This window comes from Microtus ochrogaster, unplaced genomic scaffold (genome assembly GCF_000317375.1).
Source record: "Microtus ochrogaster isolate Prairie Vole_2 unplaced genomic scaffold, MicOch1.0 UNK60, whole genome shotgun sequence".
Taxonomy (NCBI): Eukaryota; Metazoa; Chordata; class Mammalia; order Rodentia; family Cricetidae; genus Microtus; species Microtus ochrogaster.
Window position 1 is genome coordinate 508,899 of NW_004949158.1, and position 23,227 is coordinate 532,125.

At 47.5% G+C, this 23,227-nt stretch overlaps 1 pseudogene; it reads right to left on the reverse strand.

Annotated features, from left to right (window-relative positions):
* LOC101986440 overlaps positions 1-11,049 on the reverse strand; it is a 96,635-nt pseudogene extending 85,586 nt beyond the window's left edge.
* Positions 11,050-23,227: the final 12,178 nt, after the last annotated feature.

Consider the following 23,227-nt stretch of genomic DNA (forward strand, 5'->3'; position numbering starts at 1 on the left):
TCAAAGGAGCCGGGCCTTCTCAGAGGAACGACTGGTTCTGAAGGGACAAGAAACGGAGAAGACAGTCCCAAAACATCTGGTAGTGGCAGAGAGTAAGGAAGCACTATTTTAAAAAGAAATTGTGGGCGCATGTCTAAGTAGTACAGAAACAAACGGAAAAACTGCCAGCAGTCAGAATTGGACCACTGTGGACAACAAACCAGAACACAACTGGACCATAACCCCAAGCTTAAACTGATACCTAAGAGTCTAAATTGAAGAAAAAAGCAATTAAAAATGTTTTTACACTTATTTGGTGTGTGTGTGTGTGTGTGTGTGTGTGTGTACATATGTACTCACACATGTGCCATGAGCATGTGTGGAGATCAGAGAATTATTTGCAGGAGTTGGTTTTCTCCAGCACATGGATTCCTGGGGTCAAACTCAGGTCATCAAGCTTGGCAAAAAAACACCCTTACCCACTGAGCCATCCTCCACCCAGAAACACAACATTTAACAAATGAATGCATGGGAAGGGAAGGGTTTCCAGTGTAGAATCCTAAGCAATCTCTATGGGTCTCCAGCCTCAAAGAGATGGAGCCCTCAGCTGTGGGCTGCGCACAGTGACTTCAACTCTCCATGAATGAAGCATAAAGGGGAACGCGAGCAGCTTTCTGGTGGAGGAGCCTGACAAGCACTCCTCAGTCTGTGTTAACAGCAAAGAAGAGGGAGTGGGAGGGGATCTGAACACACTCCATGAGAAAGGAGAAGGGATGACCACGGGGAAAGGAAGAGGTTCTGGTGGAAAAGAGTGGCTCCAAGCCAAATACACTGAGGTGTATGAAAATGCCACAGTAAAACCCATCGTTCTGTAGAAACAGAACCCATATTTTGTAGGCCACCTTCAAGCTTAAAAACATCTATAACAGTGAGCCATATTAATAGTGTGCACCCTCGGTAGCACACTTCAAAATATCTACTCTTCCCTTCCCCCCCACACACACTCTCAAAAACCCCGGAGTGGGATAGCTGGGTAGAACTGAAGTGAGAGAAGAGAATACTTAATAACAGGTGCATGAGGTCTTCTTTCTAAGAGCACATTTGTTTAAATACGTCTGCAATCAACAAATATTTTTTCAACAATTGGCCCAGGTTTATGGGCACTAAGGAGATTTTGCCTCCAAGCTGGGGTTCTTCTAAGACAAGCAGATGATGCTGGTTCGGATGATTCAGGACCAGCTGAGGGACAGTTGCAAGAGTAACTGCTGTGGGGCTGGAAACAAATTCTTAAAGCAGTGGCTCTCAACCTTCCTAATGCTGCAGCCCTTTAACGCAGCTCCTCGTGTTGTGGTGACCCCAGCCATACAATTATTTTATTGCTACTTCATAACTGTAATTGTGCTATGTTATGAATTGTAATGTAAATTTTTGTTATGTGACTTCCAGGGGTCACTATCATATAGGTGTTTATGGATTGAAGACGCTTCTGTTCTGATGAGGAATTGAAGTTGGAAAATTCTTTGCAACCAGGAAAAGGGGAAAGGTAAAAATGGGGGTGGAAACAGGCAGAGAGAAGACATCCTGGCCGGGATGCCCAGCTCCTAGAATTGCATAACAGCATCCTTCTGTCAGAGCCCAGAGCAAGGCGTTCTAGATTCTCCAAAGGCACTAGCTGGAGGAAAAGCCTGGATTCTCAGAGACGTGCTAAGTGGGCAGGACTGTACCGCACCCTCCCCCGCTGCTGGCGTCTGTGTATGGCTGGCTTCTTTAGGCTGGTGTGTTACAACACCGAGCAGTCTCCCTGTCCCTTCTACACAAACTCTAAAGAAGGTGTAATTGGGGGGCTCGTGACCCTTCTGTCCTTTCAATTTGCCTACGTGCAGATCTTAGCTCAGTTGCCAGCAGCAATAAAGAAGGAAATCACCGGAGCGCTTACTGCTGTGAGCAGTCCCCTAAGATGTCTGAGAAAGCAGATATGTTTAGGTAAACCAGAAGTGAGAATCCTCCAGGGGCGGCTCAGCTACCCGGTTTAATTGGGCTGCAGCTGCTTCCCCTCCTCCCCCCTCACTCCTTGTTCGACTGGCAGACAACAAGGATTTACCAGTTAATTGGCTGTTCCCACGATTGTCATTCACTTAGGGCCTCTTCCTCGTCTTTGTAACTACAAAATGTTTCTCTTAAAATAATTTGCGGATGCGTGGCTCCCCGGCACTCAGGCGGGACCCTCAGATCTTCAGGATTTGTCAAAGAGAGAGGCACTGTCTGTGCAGGGGATGGTGTGTGTTGTAGGACTTGGGGTGCCGGTGTGAGAAGTCAGCACGACCGGGGACCGGTGTCCTGGGTTATGTAAAGGTGTTGGACCTGGTTCAAGACTCAGAACCAGTCGGACAGGTTGGGGAAGTTTCTTTTTTATTCCTCACCACCCAGCTGAACAGAGGGAACTTTCAACTTCGGCAGGTGAATGGTTTACTTGGAAGTGGCGAGAAAGGTCGGCAAGCCGGGCCTCAGATTTCTCAGCTCTCTGTTATCTTTCCAATAGGCGCTAGACCCCCCAAACAGATGCAAGGCCACAGAATTAAGCAGGAGGCCGAGTGGGCCCGCCAGCTTTCAATGCATCTTTAGAGCTTCGCTGCCCATGGCTTTTTAAGCTGGCTGGCTTCTGACATTAAATGTGGTAGGAGCCCCTTGCCAACATCAATACATCACGTGTGTTTGTATGCTTGCCTGCCTCGAGCTGCGTTATGGTACTGGGTTTGGGTGGCTACTCCATCTTCTCTCTTGACTACTCAATGTCAAACTACTGCCCGGCTTTTTGCCAACCTAGAGCCTCCTGCCCTGCCCTGCCCAGTGGAAAGTTCCAGAGTAATTCAGAGAGTGAGCCTCTTTGGAGTATTTTGTGAGGTTTTTTTTTTTTTTTTTTTCTTTTTTTAAGTGGGAATTTTGCCATTCAGGAATTCTAATTGGTTCCTAGGAGATGAGATGATTCTTTTGGCTCCAGCAACCTCTGCAGCATTTCAGCAAGGCCATTCTCTGTTTACCAAATGAATACACTGGCCCAGGAGCCAAATGGAAATCAGTTCCAGGCCTCCCCAATAAAAAAAGAAAAGAAAAGAATGCTGTAAGTTATAAATCAAAAGGGAAGTCCGGGGGTTGAGTTTCAATCAGTCCCTTTTAACTGGCGAATCTGTGCTGATGGAAGGTGAGGCCAAGGGGATTAGAGTTACGTGTCTTGTTAATATGTCGTGTGTGCCTCCCCTCTCCCTCTACTGCTAGGCAAAGGGGGAGAAGGCACGTTCTAAAACCCCAGTGTCAGTACTGGAGAGGTGACTTGGTGGTTAAGAGTGCTTGCAATGGACCTGAATTTAGTTCTCAGCATCCTCACGGGGCAGCTCACAGCCAGCTGTAACTCTCCAGCACCTTCTTCTGACTTCCAAAGACTCCTACACATGCCCACATATGTACACACAGACACACATATGCATAATTAAAATAAATATACATCTCTGTTGTTGTATTTGTTGTTTGAGACAAAGACTTGGTACATAGCCTTGACTGGCCTGGAACTCCCTCTGTAGGCCAGGCTGGCCTCGAAGTCACAGAGATCCACCAGCCTCTGCCTCCTAGGTGCTGGGATTAAAGGTGTGTTCCACCACACCACCATACCTGGCTAAACATAAATCTTTAAAAAACAGAAGTAAATGAGTCCCAATGTGTGACAGGAGAGATGGCTCGGTAAGTAAAGGCACTTGCCACCAAGTCGGACAACCTGAGTTCTATGCCCTGGATTCATTTGGTGGAAGGAGAGAGCTAATTCCTGTATACTGTCCTCTGATCTCCTACCATGACATAGCATGCACACACCCACACACGTGTGCACCTACACACAAATAAATCAGTGTGACTAAGAAAAACGATCCCAGTGTCTAGGCAGTTCTCCATACCAATGACATCACTCTTGGAGGGGTGCAGGGGCCTTTTTGTTCCTCCACTTCCTCAGTTCATCCTAACACAATGCGTATGTCAGGAGCTCTCCGACTCTGCCGTGGAAAGAGCACATTAGCATTCCCAATCCCTCTTTCCACTCGTGAGTCTGTTAGTTTGCAAAGTCAGGGGCAATACTATGCCAAGATGATTGGAACTCAAAATTCTCCGCTGGAAGTGAGACACATCCTGGGGCCGGCTGCTTTCCCTCACACCTGGATCTTCTCGAGAGCCAGCCACCACCTAAGAAGATCTGTCTAATTGGGTCAGCATGTTGGTGAGTTCAGATTGCCTTACCCAGCTTAAGTAAATAAGAAGTGTTGGTTTACAGAGGAAAAATACAAGTTCCCTGGTGTGTCTGATAAGTGTGGGCCTATCAGCTAGTTTCAAGTGTGCAGTGGAATTTTTTTCTTAATGCATATTTAAGTCCCCTGGTGTGCAGTTTCCAGTTCCTCTGATGTTCAGTTAATTGGAAATGCACCTTAGTCAAGAAAACCTTAAAATAAAAATGGGTTCCCCCCCCCTCCTTGTCCAACTGGTGGAAATTTAAATACTTACCAAGCTAAGGAGACTGTTAACCAAAATGCGTATTTTGGGGTCTGGCCTGTACTTTAACCAGATATTGTTGGAGTTATTATGGGGAGGGAGAGAGAGGGAGAGCGAGAGAAGCTTTAACTCCTGAACTAAGAGCAATTAGTCGGGCATAAAGGAAGTTTAAAGGGGGTGCTAATTGCTTTTAAAAAGATAAATTGAATTGAAGCAGAGAAGCAGAAAATTACCTTTGTTGAGAATCATCTAGGTTGTTTAAGAAGGGGAGGGCTTGTTGAAATTGGAACAACTGACTGCACACAGCTGAGAGAATCTTACCCCCCCTTACCCACCCTCCCCCACCTCCCGCTCCACCAACCATAAATCCCAAGGAGGAAACTTTAAGCTTGCAATGTCACCCAGCTAAAGCCAGGTGGATTCCCCAGACCCTGGGAAGCCGCTCGCACATCTTAGATCTGTGCCAGCTTTTGTCCCGGTGTCTCTTGGCTAGGAGTCTCAATGTCACTTATAAATGTTATCTCCAAGGGTGTGTGGAGAAACTGTCTAGGCGAAGGTAATTGAAATTCAGTTTTAGCTTTAAATAAGCCTTGGGGCAGGGGTGCAGGAGTGCGCTCTTCTGTGAACTCCACAGACCTTGAAGATGTGCCTGGTACTCAGGAAAACGAGTCCAATGTGTGTGGAAGAGATAGTGTTTGTGGCTCTGGGAGTCCTGCTAAAGAGAGAGCAAAATGGAACAAAACCTGGCGTGTCACAGCACGGAGCAACATTCAGACCATGGTCGCTTGTCCCCAAGCATTTGAGCATGCTGCCATGGAGTGCGCTGCAAAAGGGATTCGTTCCTTCGTGGTGGGCAGGAAGCGAGAGAAAGGAAAAGGCCAGAGATGCTTGTCTAAGGAGGCGGCCTTGTAGGAAAGCTGCCCTTCCCTCCTCCAGAGAATCTTGTAAACTGAGGATACCTCTGACTTACTCAGTGCGTCAGCGGTTCTTGGTTTTCCTCTCAAATATCTGTGCACACCGGTGACAAAAATTTGGGAATGCTTACTTAGTAAACGCCACTGGCGACCGCTGAACTTCCCCTGCCTCGTCTCCCTGTCTCTATCAACGGCCATCACACCAGCACGCTTCTATCTGTTCCATCTCCTTCTCTCTTGGTGTTCACTCCCCTGACTGTGGCTTCCAATGCTCTAATCTAGGTCAACAGCTCGGAGTTGTCCTTGAGCCCTTGAGCGTCTCACTCACTCAAACGTCTGTCTGCTTGGCACCTTCCCTTGGGCATCTGACCCCTATCGTCTGAAAGAGAGCCTTGACTCCTTCCCTCTTTGCGGAAGTCCTCTGTGTTTGGTCCCTGGTCTCTGGGCCTCGGACGCACTTTTGGACGGAGCCTCATGGTGATCGGGACATGTGGTAATCTTCACCTCATGGTAGACAGGACTAGGAGAGGGGAAGGGGCCAGGGACTACATAGACCTTTCCAAAGTACACCCCTACCTCACTCCCACCCAGCAATCTGAAGTTTTCAGAAATTCCTAAAATCGCGCTTCTGGCTAGGGACCACCTGCCTGTGGGGACCATCTCAGATTCAAGCAGAGCATTCTCCATTAAATAAAATAGGACCATTTAGTTGATCCTAGTTCACAAAGCATCCTCTTTTCTCTAATCCCTCCACAGTTCTGTCAGTGTTATCTCCAAAACATCTCTCCTCTTTCTAAACCTCTCTCACTTATCTCCCTTTCCTCTGGCCACTCCGCCCCTGGGAGGACTGTCACAGCCTTGGGCTAATCTCCCTCTCTCACCCCTGCTCCCCGGGATGGATTCTCCTCACGGAGGCCAGCGTGAGCATTACAGAGAGTAAATCAGCTCATGCTAATCACCTGATTAAAAGCCTGCCGTGTTGGGCGAGGACCACGTGGGCATCTTCCTGTAAAACACCACAGTAGTGGACTGACGGAGGAAAAGTGTTTACGGTACAGGCTTTTCCAGCGGACACCAAGAGCATTCAGTACAACCCAGACCCTTGTTCATGGCGGACACCAGAAACAGGAGAGTATTTCCTTACCCTGGTAAAAGTGAGCAAATGCATTATTTTTTCGTTTATTGTTTTGTGTGTGTGTGTGTGTGTGTGTCTGTCTGTCTGTCTGTCTGTCTGAGTTATGCAAATGTACCGTGTGTGTATGAGTGCCCTCAGAGGCCAGAAGAGGGCGCAAGCTAAGGCAGGAGGATGGCAACTTTGAGGTTAGCATGAGCTACACACTGAATCAATAAAATAAAGGACTGAGATATAAGAGCCCAAGGGTGGAGAATAACTCAGGTGGAGGTACTTTTAATTCCATCAGTAAAGTTTTGTTGTTATTCTTAGCTCTAGGTTCACTGCATTACCTAGACCTGTTGGGGATTAGGCTTCCTGAAGTATTTCATCATTATTTGTTTTTGTTTTTTTTATTGAGCATTAGAAGGCTTGGGAACTGTTGCCAACAGGGCCCAGGATGGGAAAGCTGAGCCTGGACAGCAACAGAAGACTGGAGAGAACAGGAGAAAGACCAGAAGAGATAGGAACTGGGGAATCCTTGGGCTTTTAGGCGGAGCGAGGTGGGATAGGAAAAAGGCAGGGGAAGGCACCATTAGTGCCTCTCCCTGCGCTGCAGGAGTGACTGATGGACGAAGCTTATGCAGAGATCTGGGAAGTGAGCTGGCTCTGGGGTGGGGGCTGGGGACCCTCTTTTAAGGCACAGAAAAGATAGAGGAAAGGACCTGAGGAGATGGCTCAGTGGGTAAGAGCACTCGCTGTGCCAGCATGGGGACCTGAGTTCAAATCCCCAGGACTAACACAAGAGCCAGACACGGTCTCTCGTGCCTGTAATCCCAGCATGCAGGTGGAGACAGGTAGATCATGGGATCTCACTGGCTACCCAGGCTAACTGAAGTTTCAGTTCTGACCTCTGTTTGTAGGTACGTGAACATTTAATGTGCTCATTCTCTCTCTCTCTCTGTCTCCCTCCCTCTGTCTCTCTCTCTCTCTCTATCTCTCTCTCTCTCTCACACACACACACACCATTTATATACATGAAAATGTGTTCAAGTGGAAAAAAACGAAAAGTGTACAATGTCTATTGCAATCTGTAGCACTCAGACTTAGCTCTTGAAGACTGCCCCCTTTCTGATCAGGGTTCACCAGGGACTGAACCCCAAGATGAAGACAAAATTGCCTTCTGCAGCGTCTTGGTGCTTAGGGCTGCCCACGCTCCTGGACTCCACGCTAGGATCCCTTGAAACTGCTGTCTCTCAAGCAGATGCCCGCTCTGGCCAACCGCACAGATGGCTTTGAGCTCATCAACAGAGTGTGGCCTACAAATCTGCTGGTCAGCAGCTCCTCCCCTGCCTGAACAAGCCAGATTTTAAACTGATCTGGATTTCCACAGGAGGTTGAGACAGGGTGAAGCCCTCCTACCCCGACCCAGCTTCCCCCATCACTAACATATTACATCAATGTATGTGTCACAATTGGTGAACTATAATCGATACATCATTACTAATGGATACCCATACATTTAGGTAACACATCTCCTTTTCAGCCTTCCTTGCTTTTGACCTTAACAGTTCAGAGGAAGGTTTGCTGGTCCGGCATTTTGTAGAACACTCCTCAGCTGGGATTTGTCTGATGTCCGCTCCCTTCTATTTTTAAGAAGTGGAAACTGGCTCTCTTGCCCCAACAGCTGGAACAGCCCTTGCTAAATCTGAGGCAATGCAAGAAGAGCCTGCAGGTATCTCTGTGGAGTGTTGTTGGGCCTGAGAAGCCCAGAGCAGAACAATCCTTCATTGATAGACCAGGAAGCCACTTCTGACCTTCACACCCCCCTTTCTGAGGAGATCTTCTGCAATGCACACCAGAGTGAGTTGCGGCAGCTCCTTCCCAGGTGAATTTCCTGCTCCACAGGGTCCACACGCAGACAGTCTTTCCTATTGTTCTGCGCTCACCCACCCTCTGCCGCTGCCGCATGTTTCAAGTTCAGGATTGCTGAACAAATGAAGCTGAGTTCTGAATTTCTTGAGTTAGTCCATCAGGGCCTCTCCTGAGAAGTTAGCTGGAAGATATACATTCAGAGTCTGGGCGAGCCCTGCAGGGAGCCCCGACCTTTCCTTGAATGAGGGGTGTTGTGGAACAGAATATTTGCTTAACTAAGCAAAGATGTGTTACATTTGTTTGTGTTGCAGAATAATTGTTTAACTATGTAAAGATGCCTTGCTGTTTAACCTTGCCTGCCTAAGGCACCTGATTAGGCAAATAAAACGCTGAGCAGTCAATAGGAGCATAGGAGGGATAGGTGGGGCTAGTGGGTGGAGAGAAAAGTCAGTCAGCAGGGGGAGGTCAGACAGACAGACAGACACAGAGGAAGCAGGAAAACAGGATGGACAGTGTGAAGACGAGGTAAATGAGTGTTGTGGATCACACATGGGGTAATTTAAATTTTAAAAAAAGCTAGCTAGAAACAAGGTTAAGCTAAGGCCTAGCGTTCATAATTAATAAAAAGTCTCTGTGTCATGATTTGGGAGCTGGCAGTCCAAAAATTCCTGCTATGAGGAGGGGCAAGGAGAGACACCCACAATTCTCGGGTTGGTTGAATCCCAGGTTCTTGGTTCATCTTGGCCTATGGCGACCATTTCAGCCTATGGTATTCTCCTGCTAGTACGGTCTCTGTGGTGGCAGGTTTAGTCAACTTGACATAAGTCCTTTATGAAGACGGAACCTCAATTGAGACAATTCCCCCACCAGATTGGCCTGTGGACAAGTCTGCGGTACATTTTCTTGACTGATGATTGATGTGAGAAAATTCAACTCTCTATGGCCATTGCCACCCCTAGGCTGGTGGTCCTGTGTTCTGTAAGAAGGCAGGCTAAGCAAGTCATGAGGAGCAAGCCAGTTACTCCATGACCTCTGCATCAGCTCCTGCCTCCAGGTTTCTGCCCTGTCTGAGTTCCTGTCCTGACTTCCTTTGATGATGATATGGAAGAGTAAGCCAAATAAATCTCTCCCCTGCCTCCAAGGTATTTTTGTTGTTGTTGTTGTTTTGTTTTGTCATGGTGTTTTATTATAGCAATAGCACCTGTAACCTCAATGCTGTGGAAAACAAAGAGAGAATGGCTAGGCCTTGCTAGCCCAAACAGCAAGCTCTAAGTTCAGTGAGAGATCATGTCTCAAGGGTCTCCTTTTTCTGCCCCCACTTAAGGGTTAGCAGTTAAGGAAATAAATATAAAAAAGTTAGGCACGGTGCCATATACTTATAAACCTAGCACTGAGAAGGCAGCCTTTGTCTCCCAGTCCCCCAATCCCCAGCTGCCACTTCCTACCTGTAGACATCAGGGCCAAATGTGTATGTCTCTCTCTAGGGCTTCCCTACAGAAAATCCTCCACAAATAGCTGTCTGCTGCCCACTAAGATGAATTCCCAGGCAGGACTCTGGCTACACTCCCATTGGTTACTATAGTGGCACAAACCCCTGCTCCAGCCTCTATCCCCATGAATGCAGAGCCTTGCACACGCTAGGCAAGCACTCCACACTGTGCCTCACTCCCAGTCTCTGCTTGTTATTATTTCATTTGAACAAATAGGTAAAAAGAAGGAACGTTTGCCACAGATGTCAGTGGAGAAGGGTGAGCCTGAAGGGTCCAGGGAGCAAGGTGAAGACAAAAACCAAGTCTGAAGCCGGAGCTGCTGTCTAGAGAGGCAAACGGGACGGGGCGGGCAGGATTGCCTCTGGGCTGCGGAACAGGTTGCGGCTGCTCCCTCAACTTTTATTGCCCTGGCAGTGCGTGGGCTGTGGGAGCCGGGCTCCTGTCCCCAGGGCACCTTAAAGGAACTTCAGTACCTCAACCCCAAGTTCAAAGGTGGGAAAACACAAGGTGTGTCTGAGGTGTGGGAAAAGGAACAGAGTCGGGGGAGGAGGGGGAAGATTGCGGCCCAGAGGCGTGTAGGAAAGAACAGACCCGGAAGGAGGGCAGGGGGAGGCGGGGATAGTTTATCTGCGGTAAAGCCAGACCACCAGAGGAAGGGTGGGCTTCAGCCCCGCACCCCTATAATCACACGCAAATTTACAAAGAAGACCACAGCTCCTGTCAGTTTCGAAAATGCCACGGCCACGTGCAGCAAGTAGACAGACAGGGTGCTATCATGAAACAGCTTGTGAGCAGGTTTCGGGGAACACTGCGCTGGCAACGGTGTGCGTGCTAGAAGGGGGCCTCACTAGTTTCGCTGGTGGAAAACATGTTCCATGGCAAGATAATGTGTAAATATTTGAAATCTGACAATGTGGGTGTTTAATAAGATTGTCTGCCTCTCTGTAGAGGAGGAGTTAGGAATGTTTACTTCTAGTAGAGGTGGGCCCTCCGTTACACAGAAGCCCAAGAGTTCACAGGAAAAGTGCCCGCTGGCGGCATGGCCTCCTTTGCTGTCGGCCCCACAGCTGGCTTTCACAGCTGGCTTTGACTCTGCCCGAGGCTTCCAGTCCTGCTTCTCCTCTTGTTCCAGGTTGGCTGAGTGCTGGGTCATCGATTTACTCATTCCACAGATATTTTCTTGAATGCTGACTACCGTGCCAGGGCGTGAGTCAGTCCTAGCCTTGACCTCAAATAAACTGCACAGTGCAAGGGACGGAGATGGGGAGTCAGGCAAAGGCCGCACGTGGCTGAGAGCATCAGCGTGGGGGTAGGAGGTCACCCGTCACAGCACTCGGCACCAGTGGAGGGGACGCAACCGAAGTGAGCCCATGTCTCTCTGAGCCCAGAAGCCTCCTGGACTCTCTCGGACTCTTCCCAGCCGTGGAGATGAGCCTCACATCAAGCCTCTGCAGGGTTGAGGACCAACCACTATTGGCTTAGAGCATCTTTTTCCTTTTCATTCTAGGCTCTAGGACAGGTCGCAGAGGGCAGGGAGTTAGCCTAAAGAAACAGGACAGTTGAGTTTGCTTTTAAAGAGGTTCCATGGTTAAGAGCACTTGTTCTTGCACAGGACCCAGGTTTGGATCGCGGCACCCACAGAGTGGTTCACCACCATCTGTAACTCCAGTTCCTAGGGATCTAACATGCTCTTCTGACCTCTAAGGCACTAGGCTCACATGTGGCGCACAGACAGACATGCAGGCAAAACACCCACACACATAAAGTTTAAAAAATATAAAAACAGAAAGAATGACATCTGTCCCGTTTGCCAGGAATGTTCCCCTGAACCAGCCACCTGGCAGATACCTCTTTGGATCCCATTTTGGCTAAATCTGTGCCTAGATCTCCAGGGAAGAACCCCTGGAGAGGAGGCCTCATTCCCCATTGCTGTTACAATGGCAACGCAAGGCTGGGTGCCCCATCCTTTGTGTCTGAACTTAATGTCCTGCCCTCACGCCTTGGCTGCCGAAAAGGTACATGGGTCAGAACTGCCTTGATAGTTAGGGATAAATAAGAGGAATGGGCATCAGAGAGAAGCTGAGTGTAGTGACTCACGCTTCTAATGCTAGTACTCAGGAGGCTGAGGCAGGAGGATTGTGAGTTCAAGATCAGCGTGGGTTATATAGTGAGTTCCAGGCTTATTTCACACACAAAAATAAAAAAAAGTATGGAAATAGGTGGTGGGTGGTGGTGTGTGGGTCGGGGCTCATCTGGTTGTAAAGTCTGGAAAATCCAAAAAACTTCCAGGCTAGGGGGTAGCGTGGAAAGTATCCAGATTGGCATACGGGGTTTTGGCCATAGACTGTCCTTGGATTCAGTTCGGCTACTTGGACGAGGCCCACTCCCATTACAGAGAGAAAACTGCTTTAAGCCAAGTCCACTGATTTAAATTCTAATCCCGCCCCAAATACACCCTCCCAGAAATATCCGAATAAAAATCACACAGCTGCCTATTGTGACCTAAGCGAGATGACACTCACAACTGCCTATTCCAGGCCTGGCCTCTGGTTCTGTAGCTTTCCCCTTCCTTGAGAGAGGCTGGGGCTGGGGTGCGGATGAGCACTGCACTAACTAGGAATGAAGGTGTAGCCCCTCCTCCCTACATCCCCCCCACCTAAGAGAGCGGCCCACTCCTTTCTTTCCCCTTGCTTCTTACTCTATGTTTTAAGTGGATTTAGTAGAGCGCATCACTGAAGCAGCTCAGTTTGATCTGGAAGCTTTCTTCTCCTGTGACTTCTGGGCTGGCTTACCAGGTAGCATACCAGATGAAACCATTTACAAGATAATTTGCCACACTCCATCGCCCAAAGATCTGGCAATGGCTTCATGGTGACACTCTTCTGTGTCTCAGATGTTGCCTTCTTTCTGTTGGCAGGTCCGGGGAAATGAAGCCATGAAACTTAAATAACACAATGCATGCTGGTCCTATGGGTTTTCCTCATATATTAACGTTCGACTGTGTTCTATAAATATTGGTGTTTGGGGGAGATCAGGTATAAAAGATGCTATGGTATTACCTCTCTTCTGAGTGGTGGGTTACCAGAGCAGGTGTCTGCAGATCCATCTCCATCCCACGTTCTCCTGTGAGAACCCAACCTCAGCCTGTCACCCAGGTCCAACAAGGTTGGGGAGGGAGGCTTTGCTCTCCTGAGGTTTACAGGATGGGTTCTAGAGGGAAGGGGCACAGTCAGAATCCTTAAAAAGAGGAACTCAGGGCTGGAGCAGCCGTTCAGCTGATAAGAGAACGTCCTGCTGTTCCCGAGATCAGTTTCCAGCACCCATGTTAGAGGCTCACAAATGCCTGCAACTCCCACACCAGGCAGCCTGAAACCCTCTTTTCTGGCCTCCACGAGCATACACACAGAGAGACACACAAATACGGATGATTTAAAAATGAAACAAATCTTAAAAACAAAATCAGGGACTTTTTAAAAATTCCCCATCACCTACGTCCTGTCTGGAGCACTGCAGATATTGGGGAGCACTATTAGCTGACTAGAAGAGTTGGGGAGCATCTACTGAGAGGCCCCATGAAAGATTATTTCATCCCCCATTTGAAAATATGAACAAAGCTCCCTAGAAACTGTTATGCATAGAAACAATACCATCAGTACGGCTGCAGTGCACAGAAAGAGTTACATTGGCTTTTTCCAATTGATCCAGCAGAATTACTGGCACATAGGACTTTCCTTTTCTCTGGGAAATATGCTAATGATCTTAAAGAATACACGCACGCGCACACACACACACACACACATATATATAAATCTTTATAAATCGAGACCCTCTTGTCCATGTCACCCCCATTGCCACCTGAGTCCTGGTCTCCTACTGGTGAGTGACAGGAAAGGGTTCTGTTCCCTCCATCCTCCCATGGTGCACACACCATCTCTCCTGCAGCAGGCTCCAATGCTGTGACACCCCAGGGCAGAAACTGTTCCTGTTTTCACACTGCTCAGTGTGCACTCTCAGCCCCCAATTAATTGTGGATGCAAGAGATGGAGCGATCATCTCACTGCTTCTTGGAGACACATTTTTCAGCTCACACGTTCTTCCGAGGGTGTGGGAGAGCCTGCTGTGAAGGCTGTGATGGAGAAGAGCGTGTGTAGCCATGTTCATAACCACTCTAACACACACACACACACACACACACACACACACACACACACACACACACAGAAGCGGGCCGGCCAAGAGTGGCTTTCTACCTCCCTCAAGTTACCCTGCCTAACATTCCCCTGGTCTCCTCGGGAGAGGGGCTCCCGCCCTTCAGAGTGAGTGCTGTCGATGCGGAAGACACTCAGTTATTACAGCGGCTCCATGAATAAACATGCAAAACATTAGCTGCCAGGGTTCCGATAGCAACGGTCCCTGCATTCTCTTTTTCCCTTTTAATCCATTATGCAAACCTTTTCAAGAGTAGCCTAGGAAACAAATTCTGGAGAGTATTTTTTTTTTTCAGCCTTGTGTATTAGAGAAAGATCAGCAATTTTCAGGCTAGGGACAACTCGAGTTTTCATAACGGGATGGGAGGGGAAGAGACTAGCCGATGCTAGCCCACGTACGACACTGAGGGCCCCTACAACCGACAATGGCAGTGCTGAGGGTAAAATTCTCTAAATTAAGTGGGTATTTGGTCTGTCGCTATTATGCCATCATCTGGAGAGGCAAACAGCCAGCAACTGTTAGCATGAATCATGTGTGCCGACTGAAATACCTGCTGGGGCAAAGGGCCCTTCTGACGGCTGCCTTCTGATACAGGTTCTCATCCCGTGACTTAAGCATGTTTGACTTTTCCCTAAAGTGTGGTCTCTCACTGTTAACTATTGTTTCTATTCACAGATGAATCCAGATTTTATGGCTCTAGGCGAGTAATTAGCGGAGGAGCAGAAGATGCCTCATGGTGTGTTAGATGAAGCGGTTGGCTCCCTTGCCAACCGATTGCAGCAGATTGTGTTTTCCGCAAATGGCTCCATCAGCATCTCCCACCCTACCTAATGCTCTTCCTACCTCGTAAGTCTGACATTGCTCCCCTGTAGAAGCAGGCCCTGTCTTCCTGGCAGTGGGGTCCGAGAACGTTGGCGACAACAGTCATACCACGAGACAACAGCTACGTCTCGAAAGGAATGTAGCTTCCTCGGGTTCTTGGGGATCCTAGCCAAGTAGGGAGGATGCACAGCCAGCCACATGTGTAGGTGCTCTGGCCAGCAGCCCCATCAAAGGTGTTCTGACAGCCAGCATTAATCAGCAGACATGTGAGTGAGAAAGCCAGGTGGCTCCTTCCCTCTACCGTTGAGTTACTCATTGTCTCTGAGTCTTTCCAGGCCTTGCAGAGAGCTAGGCTGTCCAAGGACCAACAGGATATATGCATGGATATATATTCTCCCTCAAGTATACATAAAATGTATTTTATGATAAACCTTCTTTATAGTGTGGATTTTCAGAAAAAGATGCTAAGTACTCGATAATACAAACTCTACATTTTCCAATGTCATAGATCTACCAAAAGGGCACGTCATAAATAGAAAGGGTCCTTCTAGACTTCTATCCTGTACCTAATGCAGACATCACTAATGGATCCCAGAACTCATTCCAGAGGAACAGAAATCTGGTCTTAAAAATGAGTCTCGAGAAAGCTCTCAACATATCAACAAACAGGTGATTGGGACTGATAGACAGTTTGAAATCTCTCTGCCGTGCCCAGAATTCTTTGTGAACACTGACTGGATCTGGCTTCTGTAGGTTTCTCCCTAGACAGAAGGATTTAACTATTACTTAATCAGGTGCATGCACCAAATGTGTGTTTCAAGTGCTGTTTACAAAATTTATTTTATCAATTTAGCAGAAAGCCAGTGTCCTCTTATCAAGGCTTTTGAGAATTTAACCATATGGTAATAGCAATCTGGTGATGCTAAGAGCCACTGTTATATAAAAACTATTATTAAAAGGCAATCTCAAAATCCCTGGCATGTCAGAAAAATATTTAACCCCTTTAAAATTTTGGAAAAGTCTCCAAAACAGCCGAACAGATGCACACAGTGAGATGGGGCCTCAAGTCCAGTCAGGGAGGGAGGGGTTTGTCAAAGCTGTGCCGTAGCTCCAGAGCGGAACCTTTGACTTTATCCTGACGAGGCCCAAGTGTGGGGAAAAGGGTCGTGAGCATGTGGGTGACTTGGATGCTTGTGCAGCTCAGATTATTACCTGACAGAGAGCACGGTGTGAATCTGCCCTCTCTTTTTCAATTTTCTGTTTGCGAATTTGATGTCTTCAACCTCAAACTGACAGCTAAATCTCAATCTCTCCCCCCTCCCACCAGGGATGCTGGGAGGCCTGGAGTTGTTTATTTTGAAAAGGAATGTAATAATGGTTATTTGAAGAAAATGGGCTGAGGTGATTGAATTCCCGGGCAGGCAGGCAGGCAGGCCGGCCACATGACTTGACAGAGGCACTGTTTAAGCCAAGATTTCAAAGATTCTGGTGACAACTCCATCGCCGTACTCTTTCCGTGGTAGCTGCTTTTGACTTTGGAATCAAGTCACCTGTATAAGGGAGATGAGGCGGAGAGGGAGAGTCATGTCCTGAAATTCTCAAACTGGCCTTTGACATTCTTTAATCAAGTCAATAACCCTAAGAATATTTTTAACTAAAAGTGTCTTCTGCACCTCTCTGCCTGCCCTCCTGTGTCTCCTTCTCCCTGTCAAATTTCCTTCCGCACCCATTGGCCCTTTCTCCTACAAACCAACAAATCCCATCTCAGTTTACAAACCTGGGTGCCATTTTCCTCCCCAGTCCCTTCCAGGCTGTTCTGTTCTAGAAAAACTGCATGACTCCTTCATTAGCTGACAAACTAATGAGAGATCTTTTTCCTGCTAACAGTTAATGCTCTAAAGGAGGAAAGATAATGCCTGAGGATCAAATAAGCCCCAAGAAGACATATTTACAGTGCTGGAGAGAGCTCGGGAGTTACGAGCATGTACTGCCCTTGCAGAGGACCCAGGCTCAGTTCCCAGCATCCACATGGCAGCTTAAAGTGGTCTCTGGCTCTAGTTCTAGGGAGTCCAGCACCCACTCCTGGCCTCCAAGGACACCAAGTTTACACAGAGTGCACATACGTAAGTGCAGGCAAAAGACACACACATAATAAAAATGAAGAAGTCTTTAATTTAAAAAGCCAATGGATCTAGGTGTTTTAGTCATATAATATAATATAAACATTTTAAATTCCAGGGGCTAAGAAAGCTAACTTAGTAAGCAAAATGCTAGTCCATCAGGTATGAGGTCATGAATCAGCTCCCCACCCACCTAAGAAGCCTTGACTCCCATAACTCTTAGCTGATGTTGTCTAGTTTGACCTCAAAAGAGTTAAGACAATCTTTCTTGGCAGTCATGAGGAACAAGAGCATTTTGCCCCTGGCTCCTGGTAGCTAGCATGGCATACATATATGAGGTATATGAACACATATAAATGAGGATAGCATATTCCTGAGTTCTCAGCAAGCAACTTCGTTTGGAAAACTGAGGGATGCTCGCTCACTTCTAAATGTGCATGGAAATTTTTCTTAGGTGCCTTATATAATTCCTTGCCTCCTTAAGCTGGAGGTTCTAAACATAATTTAGCCTTTAGCCTGTCCTTCTCTACTCAAGGCTCAGCAATGTGAACATTAGCTACAGTTAACGAGCCTGTAAGACAGCAATGCCCTCGAGGGCTGTTGCAGTGCAGAGGGCTGTTTTTAACCTACATTGGGAGTGCTCCCAGGCTACTGTGCTATTTGAGTCCATGTGTCTGCTTTTCATAGATTTTTCTGCCATGCTGTCAGCCTCTTGGTTGCTGCCTCAATGCTATTAGTATCTGTCTGCACTAGCCTTTTTTCTCATCTTAGATTAGCTACTTAGAAGGTATGAAGGCGCACCTAATACGTAGGTGCGTTTTGTCAGAACAATAAGTAAATAAATATTCATTTTATGGCCGCGGGGTTCTTAGAAGTAGGGAACGTGAATTTTAGTGAACAGAATTTATAACATTTCTTTTAAATTTCTAATTCTCTGGGCTGATAATGGATGAGGCTTTTAACTAATTAATGTTCTGGAAACATCCATTGATATCTGCCCATTCACAGTTCCCTCCAAAGGGAGTTGTCTGACTAATACACCTTTCGCTTCTTGGGTGGGTATGTTTTGTTGGATTAAACCACAGTTGCCTCCATCACACATGCTACATGTGATTGGCTAAATGAAGCCCCTGGTGCAAGGGCAACCGTACCACAGACTGACTGTAGTAGGGAGCTGCCGGCTGTGTTCCTGCTGCCCCAGCTCCTGGTCGCCTGCTAGCTTATGCCCCGAAATAACAACACACAAATTGTATTCTTTTAAACATTGCTTGGCCCATTATATCTAGCCTCTTCTCGGCTAACTCTCGCACCTAGACTAGCCCATTTCTAATAATGTGTGTAGCACCCCAAGGTGCGCTTACCGGGAAGATTCTAGCCTACGTCCATCCTGGGTCGGAGTTCATTGCATCTGCCTCAGAGAGCAGAGCTATCGCATCTGCCTGGGAGAGGGGAGCATGGCATCTCTGAGCTCACTTCCTCTTCCTCCCAGCATTCTGTTCTGTTTACTCCACCCACCTATGTTCTAACCAATAAAATGGGCCAAGGCAGTTTCTTTATTTTTTAGCCAATGACCTTCCTCCATCAACTGACCAACCACCCTGTAGAAAGATAAACTAGACTAGACTAGGGGATGTAAATCCAGAAACAAGACCAAGGGATTAGTATGGCATTTGAAATTGCACATTAGGAGTAAAATTGTGTCCCCTGAGGTCAATATGTCACAGGCCATATGAAGTTATGAAGCTGCAAAAACTCTAAGCAGCCAGGGGAGGAAGGGAAAAGCAATGAAAGCAAGCACCGCCGAGCAGAGGCAGGGAGGGAGTGTGTTTACGACCAACACGGTTGGGCCAGGAGAGTTTCTATATTCCATCCAAAACAAAACAACTATAAAAACTAACTTTATATTTCCTGGATCCTGTGTGAGCAAAAAGACACACTGTAACAAGAGAGTCCTAACTGGAAGACACTTAAATCAGCATTAGCATAAAAGACCAGCTTATAGAGAAAAGACTGCAGCTCATAGCTATGCCAGACACTGGCCAGCAGCCTGTTGTAGCTGGATAATCGATCCATCAACACAGAAGCAAAGATTAAGAATCTACATGATGAAAATGTAAAAACAACCCAAAGAAAGCCCTTGAGTCCTGTGAAGGCTCTTTTTAAATTAAGCAGTTACAATTTGTAGACAACACTCCATGTGTGTGTGCACGTGTGTGTATTGTGTTTGGATGTGTGTGTATGTGTGTGTGTGTGATGTGTATATGTATGTGTGGTGTGTGTGGTGTATATGTTTGTGTGTATGGTGTGTGTGGTGTGTGTGTGTATGTGTGTGTGTGTGGTGTGTGTGTATGTGGTGTGTGGTGTGTGTATGTGCGGGGTGTATGTGTGTGGTGTGTATGTATGTGTATGTGTGTGTACATGTGATCTCATGGAGAGGGGAGGTATGTGACTATTCCCATGAGGTCCTACTGCAGCCTGTGTAGAGGCTAGACAGGTGCTCCCACAGGAATCAAACAGGGAAGAAAACAGATCTGAGAAAAGCAATGACCAGACAAGAGGCCAAGACTCATTCCTTAGCCACTGTTGCTGTATGGAGGAAGTGGCCCGGAGGATGCTTTTCGACCTTCCCAGAGACTAGGGACACCCACTGGAGGTCTTTAGAACATGGCCCCACACTATCAGAAGCCTTAAATTCTTAAAGGGAAGGAGAAGCAAAGAGCAGAGATGAAGGGAGACCATTTAAGAGAGTGCAACTGAGATTGTGATAATGATCTGAGCAGTTAATTAAAGGTCTCAAGGTCTTCCCCAGAAAGTCTTTTTTGCACGGGGAGTATTTAAAGGCAGGATCTCACTATGCAACCCTGACTGGCCTCAAATGCAGCGGTCCTCCTGCCTCCGTCTCTCAAAGTCTGGGACTATAGGAAGGCACCAACATAACTGACTCACCTCCCCTCTTATAACAAAACAGATATCACTAACAAAACCTCAAAAGAAAAGAAAAAAGATTGAGGTAATGCACAGGACACAAACAAGAGCTTTCACGAGTCGATAATTTAAAAGTCAACAATTCTCCAGCAAGAGGCTAGAACCTGATTCGCGCTGCTCACTGTATGTTCCCCAGCCCCACCCCGGGACAGCGGAGTTTGGAACTTAACATGGACCTGTGTGGAAACAGAGTGGAGAGGACAGCAGTGTACTCCACCTGCCTGCCTGCTCCAGGGACTCTGCGGGGTCTGCTTGCAGGGAGGCTGCTAAACATTCTAGGTTAGGCAGGGATGAGGCCAAGAAATGAAGAGACTCAGGAACCCCTGGCATGGTCCTGGGTAGCAGGCGACACATGCTAAAGAGAGTTGGGGTAGCAATGGGCCCTTCCCCAGAGACACAAGGCACTATCCTCAGTACTGGGCTTTCAGTACAGGGCACCCAACCCCGCTGGCCAAGCCACTGACTTGAAGCCCAAACAGCTCACTTTCCTGGGGACTTCTCTTATTTCATGAAAATTCATAGCTGTTCATTCTGAGATTGATTGATTGGTTGGTTGATTGACTGATTGAGAGGGGGACATCTCCCTTTGTTGTCCAGACTGGTCTCATACTCCTAAGTTTAAATTATCCTCCTGCCTCAGCCACCCAAATGCCAGTACTACAGGCATACACCACCACTTCTAGCTGTTTCTTCTTCTTCTTCCTACTCCTCCTTCCTTCTTCCTCCTTACTCTTCCTTCTCCTTCTTCTTCTGAAGTATTTCCATCACATCTTAAAGAGAAAACAGGATGCAGCGGCTCAGAAGAGCACTTGAAAAAGCCAGGCCTGCAGTGCAGTTCCTAACGCCAGCACGGTGGGGTGGGGCGGAGACAGGTGGCTCCTGGGAGCTCGCTGCTCAGTGGGCCTCTCTGAAGTGGCAGGCTTCCGATTCAGTGAGAGAGCCTGTCCAAGGGCAGAAAGGCAAGAGTGAAAGAAGACACCAAAGTCCTCCTTTGACTTTGGCGTGTGCTCGGGCACACGTACCCGCACACTCATGTGTACGGATCACACACACGAGTTAGATTCTGTCGGACTTCAACAGCTGTCAGTTTACATCCCATCCCCTTTGCCTGGAACCCGCCCAGCTCTCCTGATCCCACAGGCATGCCCACTGTTTGAATTTCAGTGTGGCTCTCCGAGGACTCCCTTTGCAAAATTATAACCTTGATCGTGTCGGTCACTGCCCAGAAAACCGCGCAGGCGCCTCAGACATCTCGTCCCCGTTCGCATTCCCCAGATGCCTGGGAAAGAGTGTTTCCAAAATTCCTTCCCTGAAGGAGATATGAACAGCGTGTACCCCCTCCTCTTAAGGGCATAGTATCATTCCCCTCTCAGACTTCCTGGGGGAGCCAATGGGCTTGCTTATTGGGCTTATTTACAGGAGCATGGATGACCCGAAGCAGTGGCACCCGAAAGCCTTCACCTGGCATGGATGACGGCTTCCTCGCCCCTGTGTCCGAGGAATTAACCTCCTTCCTAGAGACGCCCAAGGTCAGCTGCAATTAGGGAAGAATTGCAAGCAAATAGTACTCCAGTTAGGGGCAATAACCATGCCTTCCTTTTAAGAGAAAAGACCACCAGTTCACAGGCTGGATGCTGATGGATCACAGCGATAGGCACAGCCAATACAAGGACGGTGGTGGACGTTTGGCTGTGAGGTTAGCACATTATAAGAGCCTTTAAAAAGGTTTATTTGTTTAACCTTAGCCGATCAAATTCTCGTGGCTATTGTTTAGCATCTCTTTCTGTTATCTTTTCATTTAAAAACCTCTCTTTCAAATCTTCCTTCTTTTCCATGATGTTTCTTTTCTGTATCAGAAACTAGATTGCCCTATGAAATCCCCCAGTCTCAACTATACTTTTAGCCAAGCTTACTTCACCATGTTACTCTGTCCCTCCCACTCTCTTCACGGTAATGAGATCGGAAGCCTCCATCAGGTTCAAGTAAACACGGTCTACTTTTGATGGTGGGGTTGGAAGTACCTAAGGTGTGGCTGAGTCTTCCACAATGTTAGAAGCCACTGTGCTGGTTGCCTGGTGATTCTTCAATAGGAGCTGCAGAGCATGATGTCATTCATCTCTCTCCTCAGCCATGCGTTCGTTATACAGCTTCTCCAAAGGGGACCTTATTTCATTAGCTATCTGGTGACACTGAGGTCTGGCTCATTGTCCTGCTTGACCAGTACCACTCCTGCTGGCTGAGGCTCAGGGAAGTCATCTGAGCTCCTTCCCCACGTCCCCAATGGCAAACTCTCCCATTTCCCCCCTCAGCAGCACTGAGAAGGTTAAAGGCGACCCTGCACAGCCAGTTGCAGGCATGCAAGCATGCCCTGGACTGAACGGCCATCCTTATTTCCACATATTTCCTAAGCGGCATCCAGAGTGCATACCACAAGGCTCCCAAACAGGGCTTGGCTGTCTGTCACTTGTCAGGACTACAGGCTCACTGCAGCTATTGGCGGAGGGGTTTCCAAGGAGAGCTCTCACACTGCACAGCACTCTTTCTCATGCCTTTGACAAGGTACCCACAATCTTCTCAGCACAGAAGACACATGGGAATCCAAGCAAGGCAACGTTGTGGTCATCTGTAAACAAGACAGTTCCCAAAGGGCACTAGAGGAAGAAGAAATCCCATATGTAGTCCCAAATGCCCTTTCTCCGGCATACAAGGTGGTGCAAACCCGTAATCTCAGCAGTCAGAAGGCTGAGGCAAGAGGGCTAGCCTGGCCTACACAGTAAGTCCAAGACCAGCATGAAAGACTCTATCTAAGAATACACAAAATGGGATGGGCACTTGCCTAGACGGTACAAGCTCTGGGCTTGATTACCAGCTCCATAAATACACACACATGCAGACAGACAGACACACACACACACCCTAACCACGGGCAAAAATGTCCCCTTTCTGTAAACTCTTACCAAGAATCTGCTTGCTTTACTCATTCCCTGGTTTTGGTGAGCCTATAAATTAATTTAACCCTATTGTCAGAATACTTGGTTGCTCATTTATAACCATAAGAATTATAGAAGACTTTAAAAAAAAAACCACTTGCAGATTTAGGGCCTAAAGTCATCTCAGAATTGGCTGTGAGTTTTACTTCTGGATTTCCGTGCATATTGAATCTTTATCTTGTCATTTACATCCTTGTAATGGTCT